Genomic DNA, 22,728 nt, shown 5'->3' with positions numbered 1-22,728 from the left:
AAGAGAAAACCAGGGACCACCACAGCAAGGTTGGGGGGAAGTTGGAGATTCAGGCCTCTGAACGCCAGCCTCTTATTTGAATTGTGTGTGGTTGCAGATAATGTTCTGATTTCCAGAGAGCTGACAGCTGGGATGAACGGCCGCTTAACCTGATTAGATATGCCTCAGCCACAGACTCTGGGGCCACAGACAACTGCTCATTTGAGATGCATGCCACTGGCACCCGTCTGAAAGAATAAAGGCCAGCCTCAAACAGACAACACATTCTTGGATGGAAACCTTATGGTTTCTACACAGCAAAAAAGGTTTATAACTGCCTGGGGTTCCTTTTCACTGAATATTCTTTGTTGAAGAGTGTTTAGAACAAACTTGTAACTTTAGCACTTTGCTGTAATTGCACCTTGTCATTTATGACCCAGTGGTATGTGGTGGAACCCCAGGGGGGAAAAGGGGAGACCAAAGGGCTACTGATTTCCTGCATTGAATCTATTCTGTCTTCCCTGACACCCTGGGCAGTAGCTCCTGACCTTTCTCCTCAAGACCCAAATGTAGTCAGGAGGCCCCGATCCTCCTTGCTCCTCCCTGCTCCTCCCTGCTCCTCCCTGCTGGGTGTCAGGACTGCAGAGCGTCTCTTTTCCCACCAGCTCATTCGCTGCCCAGAGGATGCTTCCTTGTTGATGCGCCAAGCCCCCTGCTCTGCCATGGTTTTTAGCTGTGGTTCTTAGTACCATGAGGCCTCCCGTACATCTCCAGGAGTCTTGTCAGCACCCTGTAGGAGGATGGTGGAAGGGCCAGAGGGGCTTCTTCCAAACACCCCCGCCCCTCACCACCCATCATCTGAAATGCCAGCAATCCTCAGCCTCAGTGAGCCTCCAGTTATATCACTAACCTTGAGGTACTTTTAAATGTAAAGCACAAACTATTATGGTGTGAGCACATACTATTGAGAACAACACCTTTAGAGTTCTCTCCTAGAAGGGGAGAGGAGCACATTGCTCCCAAAGGAGCAGCAGGGAATCCATTCCTTCACAACCCACACATTGGAACCAAGTGCTGAGCCATCAGTCGTCCTTGTACATTTCCCCCCCTTGTTTTTTCAAAAACTGGAACCTACTCAAATACTAACTATAAACTACAAATCTTAAATCCTCCTGTTCATTTTTCTCCAAATGGTAAGACTTCCGCAAAAGTCTTCCAACAGGTCTCTCCCTGGTGCCCCTCTCACCTTAGTGGTGAAGAGCATGGAGGGAGTATCTAACTAGGATGCATGGAGTATGGAAGTGACTAACTAGGATGCATGGAGTATGGGAGTGTCTAACTAGGATGCATGGAGTATGGGAGTATCTAACTAGGATGTGTGGAGTAGGATGCATGGAGTATGGGAGTGTCTAACTAGGATGTGTGGAGTAGGATGCGTGGAGTATAGGAGTGCCTAACTAGGATGCATGGAGTATGGGAGTATCTAACTAGGAAGCGTGGAGTATGGAAGTGACTAGGATGCGTGGAGTATGGAAGTGACTAGGATGCGTGGAGTATGGAAGTGGAAGTGACTAGGATGCATGGAGTATGGGAGTGTCTAACTAGGATGCATGGAGTATGGGAGTGCCTAACTAGGATGCATGGAGTATGGGAGTATCTAACTAGGAAGCGTGGAGTATGGAAGTGACTAGGATGCGTGGAGTATGGAAGTGGAAGTGACTAGGATGCATGGAGTATGGGAGTGTCTAACTAGGATGCATGGAGTATGGGAGTGTCTAATTAGGATGCATGGAGTATGGGAGTGTCTAACTAGGATGCATGGAGTATGGGAGTGTCTAATTAGGATGCATGGAGTATGGGAGTGTCTAACTAGGATGCGTGGAGTATGGGAGTGCCTAACTAGGATGCATGGAGTATGGAAGTGACTAACTGGGATGCATGGAGTATGGGAATGTCTAACTACGATGAATGGAGTATGGGAGTATCTAACTAGGATGTATGGAGTATGGGAGTATCTAACTGGGATGTGTGGAGTATGGAAGTGACTAAGTAGGATGCATGGAGTATGGGAATGTCTAACTAGGATGCATGGAGTATGGAAGTGACTACCTAGGATGCATGGAGTATGGCAGTGTCTAACTAGGATGTGTGGAGTATGGAAGTGACTAACTAGGATACATGAAGTATGGGAGTGTCTAACTAGGATGCATGGGGTTTGGGAGTATCTAATTTGGATGTATGGAGTATAGAAGTATCTAACTTGGGTTCAAATCCCAGCTTAGTTTGAATTTCCTCATCAGTTAAATAGGAATAATAGTTAACTGGGTCATCTGACTTAACTGAGTTACCTCATCAGTTAATTGGGAATAATATGAGTATCTCCTTACAAGGTTATTACGACATTAATTGAGATGTGGTGTGTAAAGCACTTAGCAGAGGACCTGGCTCATACCACAGGTCCAGTTAATCTTTTTTCTTTCTTTTTTTTTTTGAGATGGAGTCTCACTCTGTCACCCAGGCTGGAGTGTAGTGGCATAATCTTGGCTCACTGCAACCTCTGCCTCCCAGGTTCAAGCAATTCTCCCACCTCGGCCTCCCGAGTAGCTGGGATTACAGGCACACACCACCATGCTCGGCTAATTTTTGTATTTTTAGTAGAGACATGGTTTCACCATGTTGGCCAGGCTGGTCTCGACCTCCTAGCCTCAAGTGATCCGCCCACCTCAGCTTCCCAAAGTGCTGGGATTATAGGCGTGAACCACTGTGCCCGGCCCAGTGAATCTTAATTATCATTATTATTGTCATTAATAATCCATCCTCTACCTGATTATCAGTTTTTACTGTGCTTGAACCCCTCTTTGATCACTTTCCAGGTTTAGGTTTCCCTATAGAGGCATTGTTCTGCCCTGTAATATAATTGTTTGGGCACTTGTCATATTACCATTATTAGAGTTATAAGCTCCTTGATAGCAGGAATCAGGTCTAATTCATCTGTGTATTTCATGCAGTGCCTCATCTGTGCTAATTATAGGTCAACCCCTGCTACAAAAGTCTCCAAGATACTCCACAGCCCACTGATTGAGATCCAGGCTCCTATCTTCACTTTGGCCCCAAATATGCATCAGATTTCTGTGCCCTCACACATTGGTCCGTGCTGTTCATGTTGTTAGAACCCTGTTCCCACCTTCACTTCTTGAACTTTTAAGAATCCTTCAAAGCCTAGCTGAAACTATACTTCCTCAGGGACATATTCCCAGTGCAGTAGTCAAATGGGATTCATCCTACCTCTCATCTGTAAAATCTGACTTTAGTGCAAGAGTCAGCAAACTTTTTTCTGTAAAGAACCAGAAAGTAAATATCTTTGGCTTTGCAGGCCATATAGTCTTTGTCACAATTACACAACTCTGCAAAAGCAGCCATAAATAATGCACACAAAAATGGGCATGGCTGTGTTTCAATAAAACTTTATTTATAAAAACAGGTGGGCTGGATTTGGCCTATGGCCTGTAGTTTGCCAGCCTCTACTAGTCTCTAGTCTTTTTTTTTTTTTTTTTTTTTTGAGACAGAGTCTTGCTCTGTCACCAGGCTGGAGTGCAGTGGTGCGATCTCGGCTCACTGCAACCTCCACCTCCTGGGTTCAAGCAATTCTCCTGCCTCAGCCTCCCAAGTAGCTGGGACTACAGGCGCACGCCACCACACCTAGCTAATTTTTGTATTTTTAGTAGAGATGAGGTTTCACCATGTTGGCCAGGATGGTCTCAATCTCTTGACCTTGTGATCCACCCACCTCGGCCTCCCAAAGTGCTGGGATTACAGGCATGAGCCACCGTGCCCAGCCAACCTCCACTCTAGTCTCTTACGGTGCTAATCACAAGCTGCCTTTGTATTATGGTTATCTGAGGTCAAGTCTCCTCTCCACTTCAGAATAAAAGTTTCTAGGGGGCAGGGACAACATTTTTCTGTTGCCGTCTGACATGGTTTGGCTGTGTCCCCACCCAAATCTCACTTTGAATTGTAATAATGCCCACGTGTCAAGGGCAGGGCCAGGTGGAGATAGTTGAATCATGGGGGTGGTTTCCCCCATACTGTTCTCGTGATAGTAAATAAGTCTCACGAAGTCTGATGGTTTTAGAAGTGGGAGTTCCCCTGCACAAGTTCTCTTGCCTGCCACCATGTAAGATGTCATTTTGCTCCTCCTTTGCCTTCTGCCATGATTGTAGAGCCTCCCCAGCCATGTGGAACTGTGACTCCATTAAATCTCTTTCCTTTATGAATTACCCAGTCTTGGGCATCTCTTTATTAGCAGTGTGAGAACAGACTAATACACTATTACTTACAACAGGCACATAGAAATGAACAGATATTTGAAGAAAGACAGGAAGAATGAGGTAGGTAAGAGGGCGGAGGGTGTGGGTGGAAGAGACATGCACAGAGGAACTGAGGACGCCGAGTCAGAAAGATGAAGAGGTTCAGAGATGGAAGAGAAAGCAGGCAAGAGAGCCCCCAGCAGAATATCCCCAGTGCAGAGATGTAGGGAGATTGAGAACAGAGCATTATGGGCTAATTGTGCCCCCTCCTCCCCACCACCAATTTCTGTGTTGAGATCCTAACTCCCAGTACCTCAGAATGGGACTGTATTTGCAGATAGGATCTTAAAATAGGTGATTAAGTTAAAATGAGACTATTAGGGCGGGCTTTAATCCGATCTGACTGGTGTCCTTACAAGAAGAGGAAATTTGGCCACACAGACAGACACAGGGATGTGTGTGAACACAGAGATAACCATGTACAGACACAGCATGAGGGTGGCCATCTGCAAGCCAAAGAGAGAGGCCTCAGGAGAAACCAGACCTGCTGACACCTTGATTTTGAACTTCTAGCCTCCAGAACTGTGAGAAAATAAATTTCTGTTTAAGCCACCCAGTGTGTGGCATTTTGTTATGGCAGCCTGAGCTGGCTAACACACGGGGGAAGGCCAATTAGAAAAACAGAAGGAAGGCCCCAGCAAATGCTCATGATTTCAAATACTTTGCCTGTGATTTCTCAAACATTCTAGCTTTCTAAAGACTTTCAAGTCTTAGTCTCTTGGGAGATGAAGGTAGGGAGGAGTTAAGGATGGATTCAGTTTCCAAGTCCTGGGATACAAGTGTGTAGCTGCAGGCTTGCATTTCTAACACCATACAGTCCTGATGATTCTGCTGAGTGCCATCCTGTCCAGTTGCTCCACAGTGTTCCAGAAACATTTCTTACATGTCCACTCAAACTTAATCACCTAAATACCTGCCATTTCTCATGTACTTTTGAAGGGTTCTGTCTGCTTTGTAGTTTAAGGAAAGCATTTGATTTTTCTACCCTTGTAAAAACTGCAGTTGGAAGAAATAATTTTACTTTCGCTTCCAGGTTTATTTTGTTTAACTAAAGCCATTAGAAATAGCTTCAGTTTTACATTTCTCTTCAGTCTGCTTGCAAAGTGTGTTAACACGGTGGTTGAATTTCAATGGTTTGGATTGCTTTGAATGACTTCTGTGTTTTCATTCCCGATTCCTCACATATTGGTTGCTATCTAGGTGACCAGATGAAAGAGTTAATTTTTTTTTATTGATGTGTAATAGATGTACATATTTTTGGGATGCATGTGACAATTTGATACCCTCAAATAATCAAATCAAAATCTTAATTATTAAGAAAGTATTTTCACTAAGTAAAGGCTTAAATGTGCATATCAAAGTTGAAAACCTGATGTCCCCGTAGATACAAGTTCAACTTGTATACCAAGAGACCCAGCAGCCAGATTTTTCTCTTTGCAGAAAGTGACTTAAGACCTCACAAAGTGAAGTCCTTGGGACACATGCCATGGCCCTGGGGAGCACAGCCTCTATTAGGCCAGGAAATAAAACCACCAGGAAGGGTCTAGCAGAGTTGCACTACCCTGGAGCCTGTCTTGTGGCAAACGATGCCGTAGGAAGTTTTCACTTGACTAGTATAATTTTGAGATGCTCATACTAGATTTCCAGACTCATTATATTTTCCTAACCATCTGGTGGAGCCAGGTGCTGTTTTTATTATCATCATCCCCATTATACGTGAAAAGAAACAGGACAAGAGAGGTTGTCTAAAGCTGCCTTCTATGTCAGTTCTCCTTTGTGACTGTTGCTTGCCAACCAACAGTTTGCTGGTGGGGTCACTGGTGGGCAGGAGCTGGGTTCTTTCACTCCTTTATATCCCCTCTTGGCACCTTGTAATATTAGGAACAGCATCATGGGCTATGATTCTCAATGATATTTGCAATTTAACAAGATGCCCTCCTGTGCCTGCTGGAGATGCTCCCCTATGGCGAAACCAGGAACCTCTTGTGTGCTGGTGCTGGTAGGATCACATGTTGTGCTCCAGCTGCCAAGGAAGGCTCTTTCCTGAAGTTGATGTGCAGAAAACAGTAGTTAGGATTGACCTCTAAGAGGAGGGTGACTCTTGAGAGATGAGAATCAAGAACCAAAAGATTCTTCCCCCCTTACTGGTTTTGGAGTATCTGGGGCTCGATTTTATTGAAGAAACCAAGCCTTTATACGAACATACATCAAATTAACAGGAAAGCCTCTGACTTTTTGCTGCAGAAAGACTTCTGCCTTAAGTATTCATTCTGAATTGGGACTGTTCCCTGGCCAGGCTGTCCCCTTGTCAACTTGGAAGCTGACCTCTCCTGCCTTACAGAGAATCAAGGGACAGAGTTCCAGTCCTCTGGCTTGGGACTGACACTGCCCACCCGGGTTACAGCCCCACTCCCAGCAGCCTTCGCACCTGCAGTGCCATGATTTAATGAGGGCTGTCAGGGATTATCGAGTTGTGAACTCTTTTGCATCCGCCAGGCTCTCATGAATGAGGCATTTTGTTCAGCTCCTTCTCACTTCGTGTTTCTTGGAGCTAGCACAGAGAGAAAAGGCAGCAAGTGAGCAGCTATTTTGGGCCAGGGTCTTATATTTGAATATTACATGATGAAATAGTGCACCTATCAAGTCTGTTGTTTTTGTAGCTTTTCTCTGCGTCTTCTTCCCACCTCAACTCACCCCACTGCCACCCCACCCTGGCCTTCTGAGCCCTGAGGCGCCCTTGCTGATGGGCCAGCTAGGTAATTCTGCAGTTGGTGAATCACAGATCAGTAACTGAGACAGAAAATACTTGCTGTTGCAAATCCCCTGATGAATGGTCACCGGAAGCTGGGCCTGCAAAAGAGGGGCTGTAGGCCAACATTTGAGCTCCCTGAGCTGGGCAGATTTAGAGACCGACTCACACTGAATCCTTCTTGATCCAAGTTAATTTTCTGAGGGAAATCCAAGGGGGAATGGTCTTATGATTTAGTAGTGTTTTGAGGCTCAAAAAACATTTGTCAATAAAAGAAAAAGAAAATGGTGGCTTGGATATTCAGTTGCTTTCAGTGGACAACGTTTTGGTCACTAGGAGGCAGAAACATCCACTGTGAGCGAGGGTCTCCTTTCCGGGAAGATGGTGGCAGAGCAACTGGGCCAGCCTTTGGCCTGCAGCCGGGACTATCTTTATATAACACAGCAATAAATGCTATTTAAACAACAATTGTAAACAGTATTCTTTGACTCTTCTAGCTCTCACTTCAAAGAAAACCAAAGCCATTGGATGCCATTGGAGAAAAGAATACTGTGATCATTTTCATTCTTCCCAAACACCCTCCTTCCAGCAGCCTGGACAAGCCTTGAGTGGGACTTTACAGGTCACAGGATTCTTCTCATATATTCCAGGTAGCAAAAAAAAATCTATTTAGGATTAAAATTTTCTTGACATTGACATTTTTTATCTATCCACACTATGAGGGAATATTTCCTTTTCAAAATATACCAGCCTGTAGAATCTCTGAAAGACGTCTGTTGACTGAGAGGCAGATGGAGGGTGGAAAACGAAAGGTAAGTCAGCTGGAGGTTCACAGGTGAGAGAATTAAAAAAGGAAAGAAACCATTGTCGAGTTGGTAACCATTAACACAGGGTCGGGCGAGACACGCTTCAACAAAGTAGCTCTTTGTGGCTGTAAAATACTATTCTGGACCAAGTCCACCACAAACCACAGGAACATCTAACTTAGAGGCCCTTGGAAGGATTGAAACACAAACCCTGAACTTTGGTGTCCTCCAACAGGCAGTGGCTGTGGGCTACTATGAACATCCGTCTGACCCTTGGAAAGCCTGAAGGAGGTGCCTCCTTGCTCTCCAGCTTGGGCCTTGGCACTCGACTCTGTAGTCAGGGCCCCGGGTGTCCAGGATAAGGGTGAGTGTGGCCTTGTACAGCTGCACATTGTGGCTTAGGTTTCTTGTGATTACTACGGATGTAGTTGAGTTGACTGTGGTGTCATGTAACCAGGATTGGTTGGCAATTCCGGAAATCTGAGGGTAAAAATAGCTGCAGACCCGCCAACCCTTGGCCGGTGCCACCACGGTGGACAGGAATGGTGGGCTGGAAAGTGCTGAGTTTCGTGAACTTTTCTTCCTTCCGGTGGTGGGAGGTTCTCAGAATAAGAAGGTCTGGGCTTTGGATTTCCCCCAAAGGTTTCTCGGTGCTTCCCGGGCCTGCTGAGTCAGTGTAGTTGGGTTTGAGTGAGCACTCAAGAAGGGATGTTGGTTTTTGAGAGAGGGGGCTTGCAGCATGAGCCGACTCAGGCTCAACAGCCAGGGGAGGTAACCACAGAGAGCACCCACTGGTTCCCAGCCTCCTATGGCCCCAACATCCTGTCACCAAGGGTTTACAGCCTCCCAACCACCCTCCAAAATAGACCCATCAGAGCCAAGGCCTCTACCCTACTCCATCTTTCTTGCTTCTTGCCAATTCTGTGTCTGAATTTTGCCATTTCCTGACTACCATCTTCACCCCACAACTGCTTCTCCTGTCTCTGTAGGAGAACTGGTTAAATGCCAAGCCCATAGCCCAGTTCCCCTCCCTAGGGTACCATCCCATGTACTCTCTGTTTGATCTTAACTCTGAATTCCTCTGTACCATATTTTCACCTTTTTCTAATAAATGTTCATTCATTGCAAAATGCTTCAGGACCCCCTGAGAAATGGAAAACATAACTTTTCTACACATGACCTACAGAGAAGCTGCATTAGCTTGGACTGAGAGAGAGATGCACTTGAACCAAATGTACATCTAAATTCTAGAATGTCTCTAGAAGGGGAAAAGCCTTATTATTTTAATGTTCACATGATAGTTTAAACTAGGCTGACAAAAGTTGAGTTGATATCAGCCCTTTGATATCCTGCTTTAATAATTTGATAGGGATAATTTTCATCGCTAGGTTAATCTTTCAAATAAAAGGGACCTCTGGAAGGAATGCATTTATGAAAATTGTCAGTTGAGTCTTAAAAGTTTTCTTGGATCTTGCCAAACCTAATTTATCCCTCTTTTCATTTTATTCACGCAGAACTTACTTTTTAAAATACTTTGCATGTGTGTGTTTGTGTTTGTATGTGTGTGTATGTGTGTGTGTTTGTGTGTGTGTTTGTGTGTGTACGCGTGTGTGTGCACTTAGATTGCTTACTTCTAGGCTGGGCTGTGAACTCCCTTTGAAAGGGACAAATTCACTCGGTTCTTCAATTCAGTACCCAATAAGTGCTTACAAAATGTTTATTGAATTGGACAGGATTATATGGATTAAAGATTCTTGTGGGAAATCTTGTTTACATTATTAATTTGCTTGGCATGTTCTTTCTTTCTAGATAGCAATAAGGCACACTTTATTTCCAGCTCTTGTCCAAATTTAAAATTCCACCTTAGTGACGTTCTGTCATCTCTCAGTAAGCCTGTGGGTCTTTATTCTCCAACCAGGTCTTTACTTCTTCCCACAGTGTCCCAAGGAGGACCCCAGCCAGCAGCTGGCTCCATTGCCTAGAGTTTGCTGCCAATGTGGCCAGAATCATGCATTTGGCCTGCTGTGGTCCACCAAAGCCCACAGACCCCATCCTGTGTACCTGGCCCAAGGCAGGCACTATGGTGCACTTGGTCTCAGAAGGTGGGGCGAAGTTAGAAAGGCTCACTGCAGAGGCAGTGTTTCTACATCGTGGGCTTTGGCACCACACTTCACCTGATTCAAATCCTGGCTCTAGCCCTTTCCAAGTGTGTGGCCTTGGTCAATTCCATTAGTCTCTGATACCATCTCCTTTCCTGTAAAATGAAGAAAATAATACTTTACCTGTGAGAGTGCTGAAAAAAGTGGAAATACAGTATGCAAAAAGGCTACCATAGTGCCTGGTAGCTGTTTATTTCCTTCTAGATAGCAATAAAGCACACTTTATTTCCAGCTCTTGTCCAAATTTAAAATTCCACCTTACTAAGTTTCTGTCATCTCTCTTTAAGCCTGTGTGTCTTTATTCTCCAACTAGGTCCTTATTTCTTCCCACAGTGTCCTAAGGAGGACCCCAGCCAGCAGCTGGATGAAAAGCTTTTCTCACCATGAATGAGTCACATCATCTTAACAAAAGATGAAACTTTGTTTCAGAGTCCTAGGCCAAGGGGAAGCTGAAGAATCAGAGGCCAGGTCTAGTGTGCCATAGGGAGTAGCCTGAGAAGTGGGAGAAGAATGGTAGTAATGGTAAATATGAATTGAGCACTCCCTAAGGACAAGCACTGTGCTCAGCACTTTATATGGAACATTTTATTTCCTCTTCACAACTTCCATGTTATAGATGAAAAAAGTAAGGCTCAGAGAAGCTAAGTCCACGTCCAAGTTCATGCAGCTAGCTGAAGTCAGGTCAGTTCCAGGAAAAAACCGAGCATCACACCAAGTTCAGGTTCCTGCAACATGCAGCCTCACTGCCTCAGTGACCCTCTTGCCTCCTGAAGTTGCCCCTCCCTGGGACCCACAGTTGGAGTCCAGCATAGAGGGGCAGACACACAAGCCAACTTTGCATGTGCCACACAGCAGAGATGGTGAGAAGTGACTGGGTCCACACTACTAATAAGACCGAGGCCTGCAGAGGCGAAAGGAAAGCTTTGTCGCTTCATGTGACTGCTTAGGGCAGAGCTGGGACCAGCCCAGCCCTCCCAAACAAAAGGGAGGCAGCCGCCTACTTCCCTAAGTCCTCAGCATCCTTCGCCTGACTCATGCTAACGAGCTTTGGGGCAGGGGCGGGAGGAAGAAAACTGACAAAACCAGTGATCGAAAAAACCTGGATTGGAACATTTAGCTTCCTTCAAGACCAAGTATAAACCGCACCTCTGCCTGCCAAGCCCTAATCATCATCCCATGGCAGAGTCCCTTCTTAGTCACTGTCTGCCCCTCCAGAGGGGCTTGTCAGACAATTACAAGAATTCAGCGATAATCTCTCCCTATTTTACATCTTTCACTTTTTATTTCCAGGGTTTTCCTGAATTTGCCCTCATTAAGCATCCCAGCCCATGCTTCACTTAGCCCTGAGCCCAAGCCAGCCAAAAAGCCTTTCAGCATATGTTAGTGACTCCCTCTGCCTGATTCTATTACACGGATCAAAGTCCCCTAGCAGAGTCCTGGGGCTTCCTGTCAGCGTCAGCAAGATCAAACAGAACAAAGACAAGGCCCTTAGAAGTGGGAGGATGACTGGCTCCATGATATTTGCATGTTGGAGGCATAGACGGAAGACCTAGTCCGAGAAGGGGCTGCTTGCCTGAGCAGAGGGTTCCACACCCCAGGGGGTATAACCCAGTGATGGGTGCACCCTGAGGCCCAGGGAAAGCCAGGTCTGGTGTGAGTGTCAGAGTCCATCATAGCCAGATGACCGTCACAGCATCTAGAATGAAAAGTAGAGCCTGCCATCCAGATGGGAGCCCCATTTAAACCCTCAACCTCAGCCCTCTCCATCCAGCCCCCACAGTGCACACACGTGCACACACTTACACACACACAAACACACACACACACACAACACACTGGATGAAGAGGGAAGACTTGGAAGTTCTTGGTGAGAAAGGAATCCTTGGACATGAGAACTTTGAAACATGGCTTCTTTGAAACATGGCTCCTACCGTTGTGAGTTCAGAACTTGGTTGGGCCAAGGATGATCAGAGCTATGGGTTACAAAAGGCCAGTGAACCCCGCTGGATGTCTTTCCTCAGCATCCCTGAGAACCACTCCTTCTGCTGGTGTCTTTCCACATCGGTCCCTTCTATACCTGACCCTAGACTCCTGAAAGGTTGGCTCCTAGGCAAGAGGGCTCTAATTTTCCATCTTGGGTTCCACATACCATACTCTGATCTTGACCTTTTGTAATTTCAGCAAGGTGTGTATTTTACCCTCTGCAAAGGTGACTGTGACTGAGGAGTAAGCCCCAGACAGGTTTAGTATTTAGGATGTAGGGCTTTATGTAAGGCTGGACACGCTGCTTTAACAGAGACCGCAGTCACACTGAAGCATGGTTCTCTTCCACGTGGCAGTCTGGAAATGAGTGGTTCAGGCCAGGAGGGAAGCTCTGCTCCACATAGTCTCTCGGCACCCAGGCCTCTTCCACCCTGTTACTCTGCCATCCTCTTGAGAGTTGTCCTCATCTGCAGGATCAAAGCTGGGTCACCACCTTGTCAGCATCTCTGTTCATAGGGAGCAAGGTGGAGCAGAAATGAAGGGCAATCTACTTGCATTTAAGCAAGCGATGCAGAAGCTACATATCTCAGTTCTGCTCATATTCCGTCAGTGAGAATTGAGGCACATGACTACCAACCCAGCTGCAAGAGAGGCTAGCTCTATCTATCTCTATACCTACCTACCTATAATCTATCTCTCTATTTTCACTGAGAATATGGTGGAAAGTTTGTCAGGAAGATATCTTCAAGATTAAAATATCAAGTAAACTGGCCATTTTTTTTATTCCGTCAACAAACATTTATCAAGTTCTTAACATTATCTAGGTGCTATGCTAGGCACCAGACAGACACAGATGGGGGAATGCATGCCCCACGACTGAGTAATCTAGTCTGTGGTTTATAAATTTGCCAATCCACCTTTACTCCCGGAAAGAGAGAGAGAGAGAGAAAGAGAGGGAGAAGGTGAACTTGTTTTTAAGCAGATCACAAAGGATGCTTCTTAGCCACCTCTGTGTAATTGAAAGGTATCCTCAGATTCCAAGCCAACTAAAAACTTGCCATTGGAGCTCCTTATCTTCTTAATGATCTGCACAACAACAACAAATGCAAACATAAATTGAAAGCTTATATTGATATGATTATAACTGTAACACCTAATTCTGAATTTTCCATTTGGGGACCATCAAAACAGCATTACTATGCTCATATGTTGACTTTATAGTAAGCCTTTATACAAAATGCCACTTTTGTTGGTTTCCTATTCTTTAGCAAAACTACTGGAAAGATGTGAAGACAGTAGAATCAAGCTTCTCTCAATTATTCCAATACAGAAGCTCTGTGGCTCCCTGATTCTCCATGATGCCTTGTGAGGCTGGAGTGTGATGTGGGACCACTGAGGAGCCAAACAGCACTAAACAGGGGAAGAGGTTGAAGGGGGAATCAGAAGTTTCCCCCACTGCAACTTTGGTGCAGAAGCACATTGGGTAAGAGTCAAAAATCTGACAGGGCTTGGAAAACCTCAGAACCAGGGTTCCACATCTCCTGCAGCTGCCAGACTTTTGTTCAAGGAAAATTATTTTCCTCTCAAATATGTGCTTACAATCCCACAAGCTGCCTTGCACATGGGCTGTAGCAATGGCCCAAGCAGCCTCTGGCTCAACCCCCACCTGCCTGAGCACCCTCTGGGTAAACTGCCAAAAGTCTGGCCTAAAGGAGCCAGCTACTTCATTGTCAACAGATTGTCACTCTCCAAAGCATCTAGAGCTGGAGCGAATTTGCTGAGTTTCAATGCCATGAATGTCTGCTCACAGGCACTAGAGTCTGTTCAGAGTCATCGGCCTTTAAATCCTGGAAGGCAGTGATATATTACCTCGCACAACCTCTGGGTTTACAGAGTGGACAAGGAGATGCTCAGGATCTCACAACAAGTTAGTAGCTGTGTCCAGATTTAAACCTAAGATTCCAACATCCCATTCTTTATTCTTTCCAACAGAACATTTAACACAAATGTGCACGTGGTTTAATGAGAAACAAAAGTAACAGTTGACAGCCCCAGTTGCCAAAGCACTGTGAACTCTCCAAATCATTTTCATGGCGCCTATATGGTGGCCCAGTTCTTGCTAACAACCTTACATAGTAGATGGAGCAGGGATGAGCCACACTTCAGAGGAGGCAGATGTGGACTGCCGAGAATGTCAAAGCCTTAGCCCCAGCACACATGCTGTTCATAGCATGTCCATGCTTTGAACCAGGTCTCCTGGCCTCACCCAGCATGCTCCCCACTCTGCAGCTCAGCTTCCCTATTGGCAAGTTTCTGTCCCCCAGGTCTTGATTTGCTCTTTTGCTAACAAGAGGGAGAGAGGATAAAAACAAAAACAAAATGAAAGAGTGACAGTGTCTCCAAAAGCAGCCATAAAGCTCCTAACCAGGGCTTGGAGGCACAGTGAGAGTCCTCCAGCACAAAGCACATGATTCTTGTGTCCCAACTCTTCACCCGGAAATATCTAGAGTCCTTTACCCAACGTTTGTGGAGTGCTCACAGTGTGCTAGGTGCTGCAGGGTGTTTGGGGAAGCACAAGGCAAGGGCTCTATCCTACAGGAAGGGAAAGAGAACCGAGGAAGAGGTGTTAGAGTTGTTGCCCATGATGTTAAGCACCTTGTATTACCTCATTTAACTGTTACAACTGCATTCTAAGGTATGTATTTTTGTCCCCCTTTTAAGACATCTGACGCTCAGGGAGATTAGACAACACCTGAAGTCATAAAACTATTAAGTGGCCAAACTAGAATTCGAGTCTAGGTCTGTCTGAATTTGAGACCTTTCCAGCACTGGGTCTGGTACATAGTAGATGCTCAATAAATGTGTTGAGTAAATGAATGGGCAGGGTGAGGTTTGACCAGGCAGAGGAGAGAACCATAAATTGGAGGTACAGTGGATAAGCCACCCTATCTTAGTGATAAGCCACTATCACTAAGATAGTGGCTTACACTGTAGAAAAAGATGCTGAGGTCCCAGGAAGAATGTGCTGGTGATTTATCACAGCTACCCGGAGAAGACCAGCCTTCCTAGCTAGGGAAGATGCTGCTGGGGAAGGTGCTTGCTTTTCTCTGCTCCAGGCCTGTCCTTTCCATCCACCAAGCAAGGCACCACACTCATTTTTATGCTCATTACTCATTTGGGGAGGCAGCTGCCTGTCCTGTCCACACCTCCTTCCTTCCCCCGAGGCGAGAATCACCCTCAGGCCCCTGCTGTTCCTACCTCCAAGGGGCAGGCCCTGTCCTTGCTGCCCATGCCTGTCTTTACTTCCCCAGATGGCGTCAGAATCAGCAACCCTAGAAGAGGAGCCCAAGAGGCCCTGGTCCCACCCTCCGAAGTAGTTTGACGCTCTGAGTTGGGCGCCGACAGCTGGTTTAGCTGAGACACATCTCCAAACCACGGGCTACAGCTGCCGCAGTGTGAACTGTCTCTGAGCCTCCTCTTGGGGCAGCCACGGCCTGACACTGTGGTTCCTAATGGCTGACAGATTATCCTGTGTGCTTGGAGGAGTCACAGGAGGATTATAACTGTCTGCCCCATCCTATTACCCCTCCAGCTGCCTCTCCGTCTGGAGTCCCTCTCTAGTATGTAAGAATGTCATCAGCACAGCCACATTAAAAAATTTGTAAATGACATTTTTCAAAGCTTGAACATGACTGGTGTGTGTGTGTGTGTGTGTGTGTGTGTGTGTGTGTGACTCTAAGCCATGAATATATCAAAGATACCTCTGCTGCCTCCCTCGATGGGTTTTTGGGGGCGCGAGAGAGGGTTGAAGGAATGAATGAAAGCCCTTTAGAGTCCTGTCCACCTCTTGGTCTTGGCCATTGTGAGCATTTTCTTTCTCAAAATCGCCTATCCCCGATTCCCCAGCATGAAGGGAATGTGTGGTCCGAAAGCCTGCGCTAGGAAAGCACATCTGGAGGCCAGCCCTTCCCCGGCAGCTTTGCCCATTCTGCTACTGGCAGGGAGCACAGCTGGGCCAGCTGGCAGCAGTGCATGCACCTCCTGTCCCGCACACCCCACATGCTGCTCTTCCTGCCCTTGCACCTCCCTCTTTAGCCCATGCCTCCCTGTGCTGGATGTGTCAGGAGTGTCCAAGTAGCAGAAGCCATCTCTGGCTCAAGAGCACCATTAGACCTGCCAGGTCTGGCTGAGCCTCATGTGTATTCGCTACAGCCTTCCCTCTGGATGCCACTGTCTCCAGCAAGGGTTTCGGCCAATTGATTTCCAGGTTGGTCTCACTTGGGGATTACATCCGGCTGGGCTGCCAACCAGAGCCCTGACAGCTGGAGCAGGACTCTTGTCTACAAGGAGTGGGCCCACACCCCTCGAGGTTGATGATACCCTCTCTCCATCCTCACACACATCCCTGCATCATTAGAGCTGAACTCTTTAGGAAGGGCCTGGACCCTCCCAGAGTTGTAACCTGGGTCTCTCAGGAGGAATGAGATAGTGAAGCAGATTGTCACCATTTGGGAGCCATTTTCCTCCCCAGAGACAAGGGAGTCCACTAGGAGTACTGTCCCAGGCCTCCCCCTGCCATGCCATGTTGCCTGTTGTCCTACAGCATGACACAGCACTCTGAGTTTGAAGGCAGGGATCTGTCTTCACTTACAACTGTGAGATGTGAAATCAGTTTGTACCTCCTCTGGCCTCTGCTGAGGGAAGGTAATAGACCGGAAAAAAAAAATCACAGACCCTGTTCCTCTGAACATTTGCGAAGTTTTATGAAAAACTGTGGTTATGATTCAACCCCAGACAATGACAAAGAAATTGGAATGTTGATTTGTAAAAGAAAGAAAAAAACCTGGATTGCACTATTTGTATTTAAATTTTCCATTACTTAAATTGGTTTCTACCATCTATTGATCATAATTCATATTAGGAGAAGCCATTGTTATAGTACATGACATGGCCACTATTAAAAAATACAACCACTCATGTGGTAACAAATTGAAATATAAATCAATGTATAAACCACAAATTTAAAAACATATTGTCTTTTATTCCCAAATAAACTATACTGTAAATAACAGAACTATTTACCAAGTTATAGAAGTTGTGCTGCACCAGTTAGAATGGCAATCATTAAAAAGTCAGGAAACAACAGGTGCTGGAGAGGATGTGGAGAAATAGGAACACTTTTACACTGTTGGTGGGACTGTAAACTAGTTCAACCATTGTGGAAGTCAGTGTGGCGATTCCTCAGGGATATAGAACTGGAAATACCATTTGACCCAGCCATCCCATTACTGGGTACATACCCAAAGGACTATAAATCATGCTGCTATAAAGACACATGCATACGTATGTTTATTGCGGCATTATTCACAATAGCAAAGACTTGGAACCAACCCAGATGTCCAACAATGATAGACTGGATTAAGAAAATGTGGCACATATACACCATGGAATACTATGCAGCCATAAAAAATGATGAGTTCATGTCCTTTGTAGGGACATGGATGAAATTGGAAATCATCATTCTCAGTAAACTATCGCAAGAACAAAAAACCAAACACCGCATATTCTCACTCATAGGTGGGAATTGAACAATGAGATCACATGGACACAGGAAGGGGAACATCACACTCTGGGGACTGTTGTGGGGTGGGGGGAGGGGGGAGGGATAGCATCGGGAGATATACCTAACGCTAGATGACGAGTTAGTGGGTGCAACGCACCAGCATGGCACATGTATACATATGTAACTAACCTGCACATTGTGCACATGTACCCTAAAACTTAAAGTATAATTAAAAATAAATAAAATAAATAAAATAAAAAAATAAAAAAAAAAGAAGTTGTGCTGCAAATCAGTCATCAAACCAGACCAGTCGATAACTTCCAAATCACTGGTGGAGTTTTAGAAGTTGTCTTTTCTATTCTTACTTTCCTCAGCTGTCACTACCCAAATGGTAAACATATCAAATAATTTTTGATGTCTAGAACAATATCAAACCCTTCCACAGACTCCCTTATAAATTAACAGTCATCAGGTGGCTTTCAGTTTCAGTAGACAGAGAATTTCTCTTAAGGTCATTGACACTGTTCATAGTACTGAGCCCCCACCCAGTTCCTGCCAAACTCATGGCAACAAGGTAAAGTTTTTCCCAACCCTTGTCATACTGTTTATGACGTTTTTGTCTTCTATGTCTCTATTTTTGAAGGAGTCACACAAAATTATTTATTGGAACGTCATACTTAATTGGCCTAAATGTATTAAGTCTGTTCACCTTCAAACCCAAATGTCACTTAGCCATGCTTCAAGATTTAACAAATTGAAAGAACATAAACATTCATTATATTTTTAATTTTTGTGTTATCAAACAATGTAACACATTTTCTTTCTTCTAAAAATAATCTCATGGTTTTTTGTTGTCTTGTTTGTTTGTTTGTTTGTTTTGGAGATGGAGTCTCTTCTGTCACCCAGGCTGGAGTGCAGTGGCATGATCTCGGCTCACTGCAACCTCCACCTCCCAGGTTCAAGCGATTCTCCAGCCTCAGCCTCCCAAGTAGCTGGGAATACAGGCGTGCGCTATCGCATCCAGCTAATTCTTTTCTGTATTTTTAGTAGAAACAAGGTTTCACTATGTTGGCCAGGCTGGTCTTGAACTCCTGACCTCAGGTGATCCGCCCTCCTCAGCCTCCCAAAGTGCTGGGATTATAGGCATGAGCCACTGTGCCCGGCCATTGTTGTTTTTTGTTTTTGTTTTTTTTCCTTAGAACAGATACTCTCTTTTGTTGTTTCAAATGACATAAATCAGTCAGCGTCCCAGTAGGAAACAGATGAACACTCAAATTCAGTAATTTGAAGAGGTTCAGAAAGAGACTCTTTACTAAGGGGTGGGCCCAGCACAGGGAAAAGACAAAGGTCAGTGCAGTACCTCACAGCCAGTCATTACTAAGCCCAGGCTTGAGGGGAAGATGGAGCTGTTACTAACATTTGGAGAGAGAACTGGGTGCACAGTGCGAGGAAGGCGCTGGCTATCAGCAGGGAGGGAGCCTCACAGTGATCACTTTGACCTCAGACTTCTCCCTCTCTCCGACATTCTGTTGCTGCTCCAATTGGCCAAAGTCAGTTGGTAGGCAGAGCTCCCAGGAGCCCATTGGTGAGCCTTGATGGGCCATACAGGTGAGAGAACAGAGCAGAGAAGGAGAGAGAGAGGGCTAGGGGCAGGAGGAAACAGACAGAAGATGTACTGCTTTGTCTCTGTAACATCTTGTGTGTCTCTTTCATGGTTTCCCATATTTCGTTTTTTAGGCTCAGATACCATAATTGTCCTCAAATTAATTATCAAAGAAACTTTTCTTTCTTAAAAGGCGAAAGAATGGATGAATGTCATTGATTAAAGCCACATCTCTTAAAACAAATTTTCAAAATGTTCAACTATAGCCACTTTATAATTTCTGTTAAAATAAATATCTCAACCTTGACACAATGTCCAACCTGCCTTTGCAGGTCTTATGCCGCAGGCTGGCTCTTGAAGACTGAATATTTGTCCGGTTTTTGTCACTTAAATTCTAAGCTCTTCAAGTATATTATTTAATCTTTAATATCTTATTTGGAGAAAGGTGATAAATATAAAGTTAATGGAGGACAGATTTAAAGTGATTTACTTATTTACATTTTTTATTGAATATTTCAAAGAGAACTGAATACAGTAACTTAGATTATATCAAATTAAAACACCTGGAAATTTTTTCTAAAATTTGTGCCGAAACCTCATATTTTATTCATCTCATTATATTGATACACTCTATAAAATTCAATGAGATTTTCGTGTAACTATTTCTCAGTGAAAAATTATTTTTCCCAAGCATTGATACACTTAGCAATATCATTTCAGATGTTACTACTTCCAGTTCTGTATGATCAACAAATTCCATTAAACTACCTTCAAAGTCTTAAATTTCACATTTAAGTACATTGTTAACAATGTTGAGACTTTATCAATAATGGTTGACATTTTATTGGTTAATGTGTGTGTCTTCCAAAAAGCAATTTTTTATCCTAATAGATGTTTCGTAACAAACAAGATCATAAATAACAATATACCCATATTGAAATTAATGATTTTTGAAGTTTGTTAAATATTTTCTATCTGTAAATACTCATTTGTAACTAGCTACCTTATAGTGTTACGAAGTCTAATAGTACTTTCAAAATGTTTATCTCTTTATTAATAGTCATTGATAAACTCTTTGTCAGAACTGTTGATGATTACAAATGCTGTTTTATGGAAAACTGATTCATGATCAACTTTTGCTTTTTTCCTCACTGATGATTGCAAACTTAAAATTTGGACTATGAGCTTTATCAGAATGGGACTGCCATTCTGATAAAATATTTAAATGTTTAGTACTTTCCACTTTTAATTTTTTTTTTTTTTTTTTGAGATGGAGTCTCGCTCTGTTGCCCAGGCTGGAGTGCAGTGGCGCGATCTCGGCTGACTGCAAGCTCTGCCTCCCGGGTTCACGCTATTCTCCTGCCTCAGCCTCCTGAGTAGCTGGGACTACAGGTGCCCGCCACCACGCCGGGCTAATTTTTTGCACTTTTAGTAGAGGCAGGGTTTCACCATGTTAGCCAGGATGGTCTCGATATCCTGACCTTGTGTTCCGCCCGCCTTGGCCTCCCAAAGTGCTGGGATTACAGGCATGAGCCACCATGCCCAGCTAATGATACAATTTTTAGCACTATTTGCATCCCACATTTACATTATGAGCAAAATAAGCCAACTATGTTTTGTTGAAAAAATAAAATTATGAATTGTTTTTTATGTCAGAAATACAAATTATTTGGTTTATTTTGTCCCAGCACTTCCATAGTCACAAGACATTCTGTTTAGGTTTGTTGCCTGGTGTTGGGAGATATTTCAGCTTACGGTTGATTGTTATTATGATATCTTCTTTGTTTCCTACAGAGTCAGAAGATGAACATTTATGACATGTTAAAAGGAACATTAATAAATATCTCAACTTTCATGTTTCTTCATTCTGTGTGTTCAGGTTTCTGTTTTTTTCTAAGCGAGTATGTATTCCTAATGGAACAAGCAAGATGGTAGACTGATTGGAGGGAGCAAACTATTCACAGTGACTGGAAGAAAGAATGCCTGAATATGATTGCTAATTTAGACACAAAACTGGCTAATATGCCATGGAGCAATAACACTATAACCTTTGGTGTCATCTTTTCTACCAGACAGAAACACTTGTGTCTCCACTGAACAAAATTCATTTACATTACTATTGGACAAAAGCCAATTGCATCGCTTTCAGTTTTCTGCAAGTTAATACCTATCTTTATAGATTTATAAAGTAGCCTAAATCAGTAGTAAGTAGCAAATCGAAGGAACACATTCCTAGAGAACTGGGTAATTTCCAGTGGGCCTGCTCAGCAGTGCTTAGCACTGAAAGAATGTGTAATAATCTCTTTGTCTATTTCCAACTTTTGGATAATTCTCCTGAATTATCTTCTTTGTGATTATAAATAATGTTCAGGTATTATTTTTAATCACACTGTGTTTTGGCCTGATTAATTTATATACATATAGCAAAAAGTAGATTAACATATGTAAACTTCCTTGTAGTCTGGTCAGCAAATCTACAGCCATATGGTGTGAGGCATTGCTATGGCCAGAAAATTAACTTCTGTCTGAAGACTGTGAAAGCAATTGCATCTTCAATAATATCTATTATCCCAGTATTTTTAAATTGCTCTTCTATTCCAAAGTTAAAAAACCAGGCCCAAGATAATAATTATCTCCATCAATTTTGCTTACCACATCTATAAATAAGAGTGAATTTCTTCTCGAGGTCCTTCAAACCTGCAGAGATTCCTGACTGCCAAGAAGTGATTTTTCTATAAGCCATAGAACAGATATCAGATCAATTTTCCTTTCTCTCTCTCTCTCTCTTTCTCTCCTCCCTCCCTCCCTTTTTTTTTTTTTTTTTTTTTTGAGACAGAGTCTCACTCTGTTGCCCACATTGGAATGCAGTGTCGCAATCTCGGCTTACTGCAACCTCCATCTCCCAGGTTCAACTGATTCTCCTGCCTCAGCCTCCTGAGTAGCTGAGATTATAGGTGCCCACCACCACAGCCAGCTAATTTTTATAATTTTAGTAGAGATGGGGTTTCACCATGTTGGCCAGGCCTGTCTCGAACTCCTGACCTCAAGTGATCTACCTGCCTTGGCCTCCCAAAGTGTTGGGATTACAGGCATGAGTCACCATGCCCAGCCTTCAGATCAGTTTTCTAGGAGGGCTGTGGACATTGGTTTCACGTATGAAATGCAACTCTTGTTCTTTAACAGTGGGATTGTCATACCTGACAAAATGAAATTTATTCTCAAATATGGCACCTGAATTTGTCTTTGGTTGTACAATCAAATTGTCCAATTATATCCTGCTAAAAAAACAAAAAGAGGACAAATTCTTACTGAATCTATAAATAAACTACACTTCCATTAAAAGCACAGAGATTCAGTAAATTATATTTGTTCCTAAATTTTGAGATGTCAGTAAAAACAAGTTATTTAAATAATCCTTCCTTCCTTCCTTCCTTCCTTCCTTCCTTCCTTGCCTTCTTGCTTTCTTGCTTTCTTTTTCTTTCTTTCTTTGAGACAGGGTCTCACTCTGTCATCCAGGCT

The sequence above is a fragment of the Pan troglodytes genome, chromosome 5 (genome assembly GCF_028858775.2).
Source record: "Pan troglodytes isolate AG18354 chromosome 5, NHGRI_mPanTro3-v2.0_pri, whole genome shotgun sequence".
Taxonomy (NCBI): domain Eukaryota; kingdom Metazoa; phylum Chordata; class Mammalia; order Primates; family Hominidae; genus Pan; species Pan troglodytes.
This window is presented reverse-complemented; position numbering follows the sequence as displayed.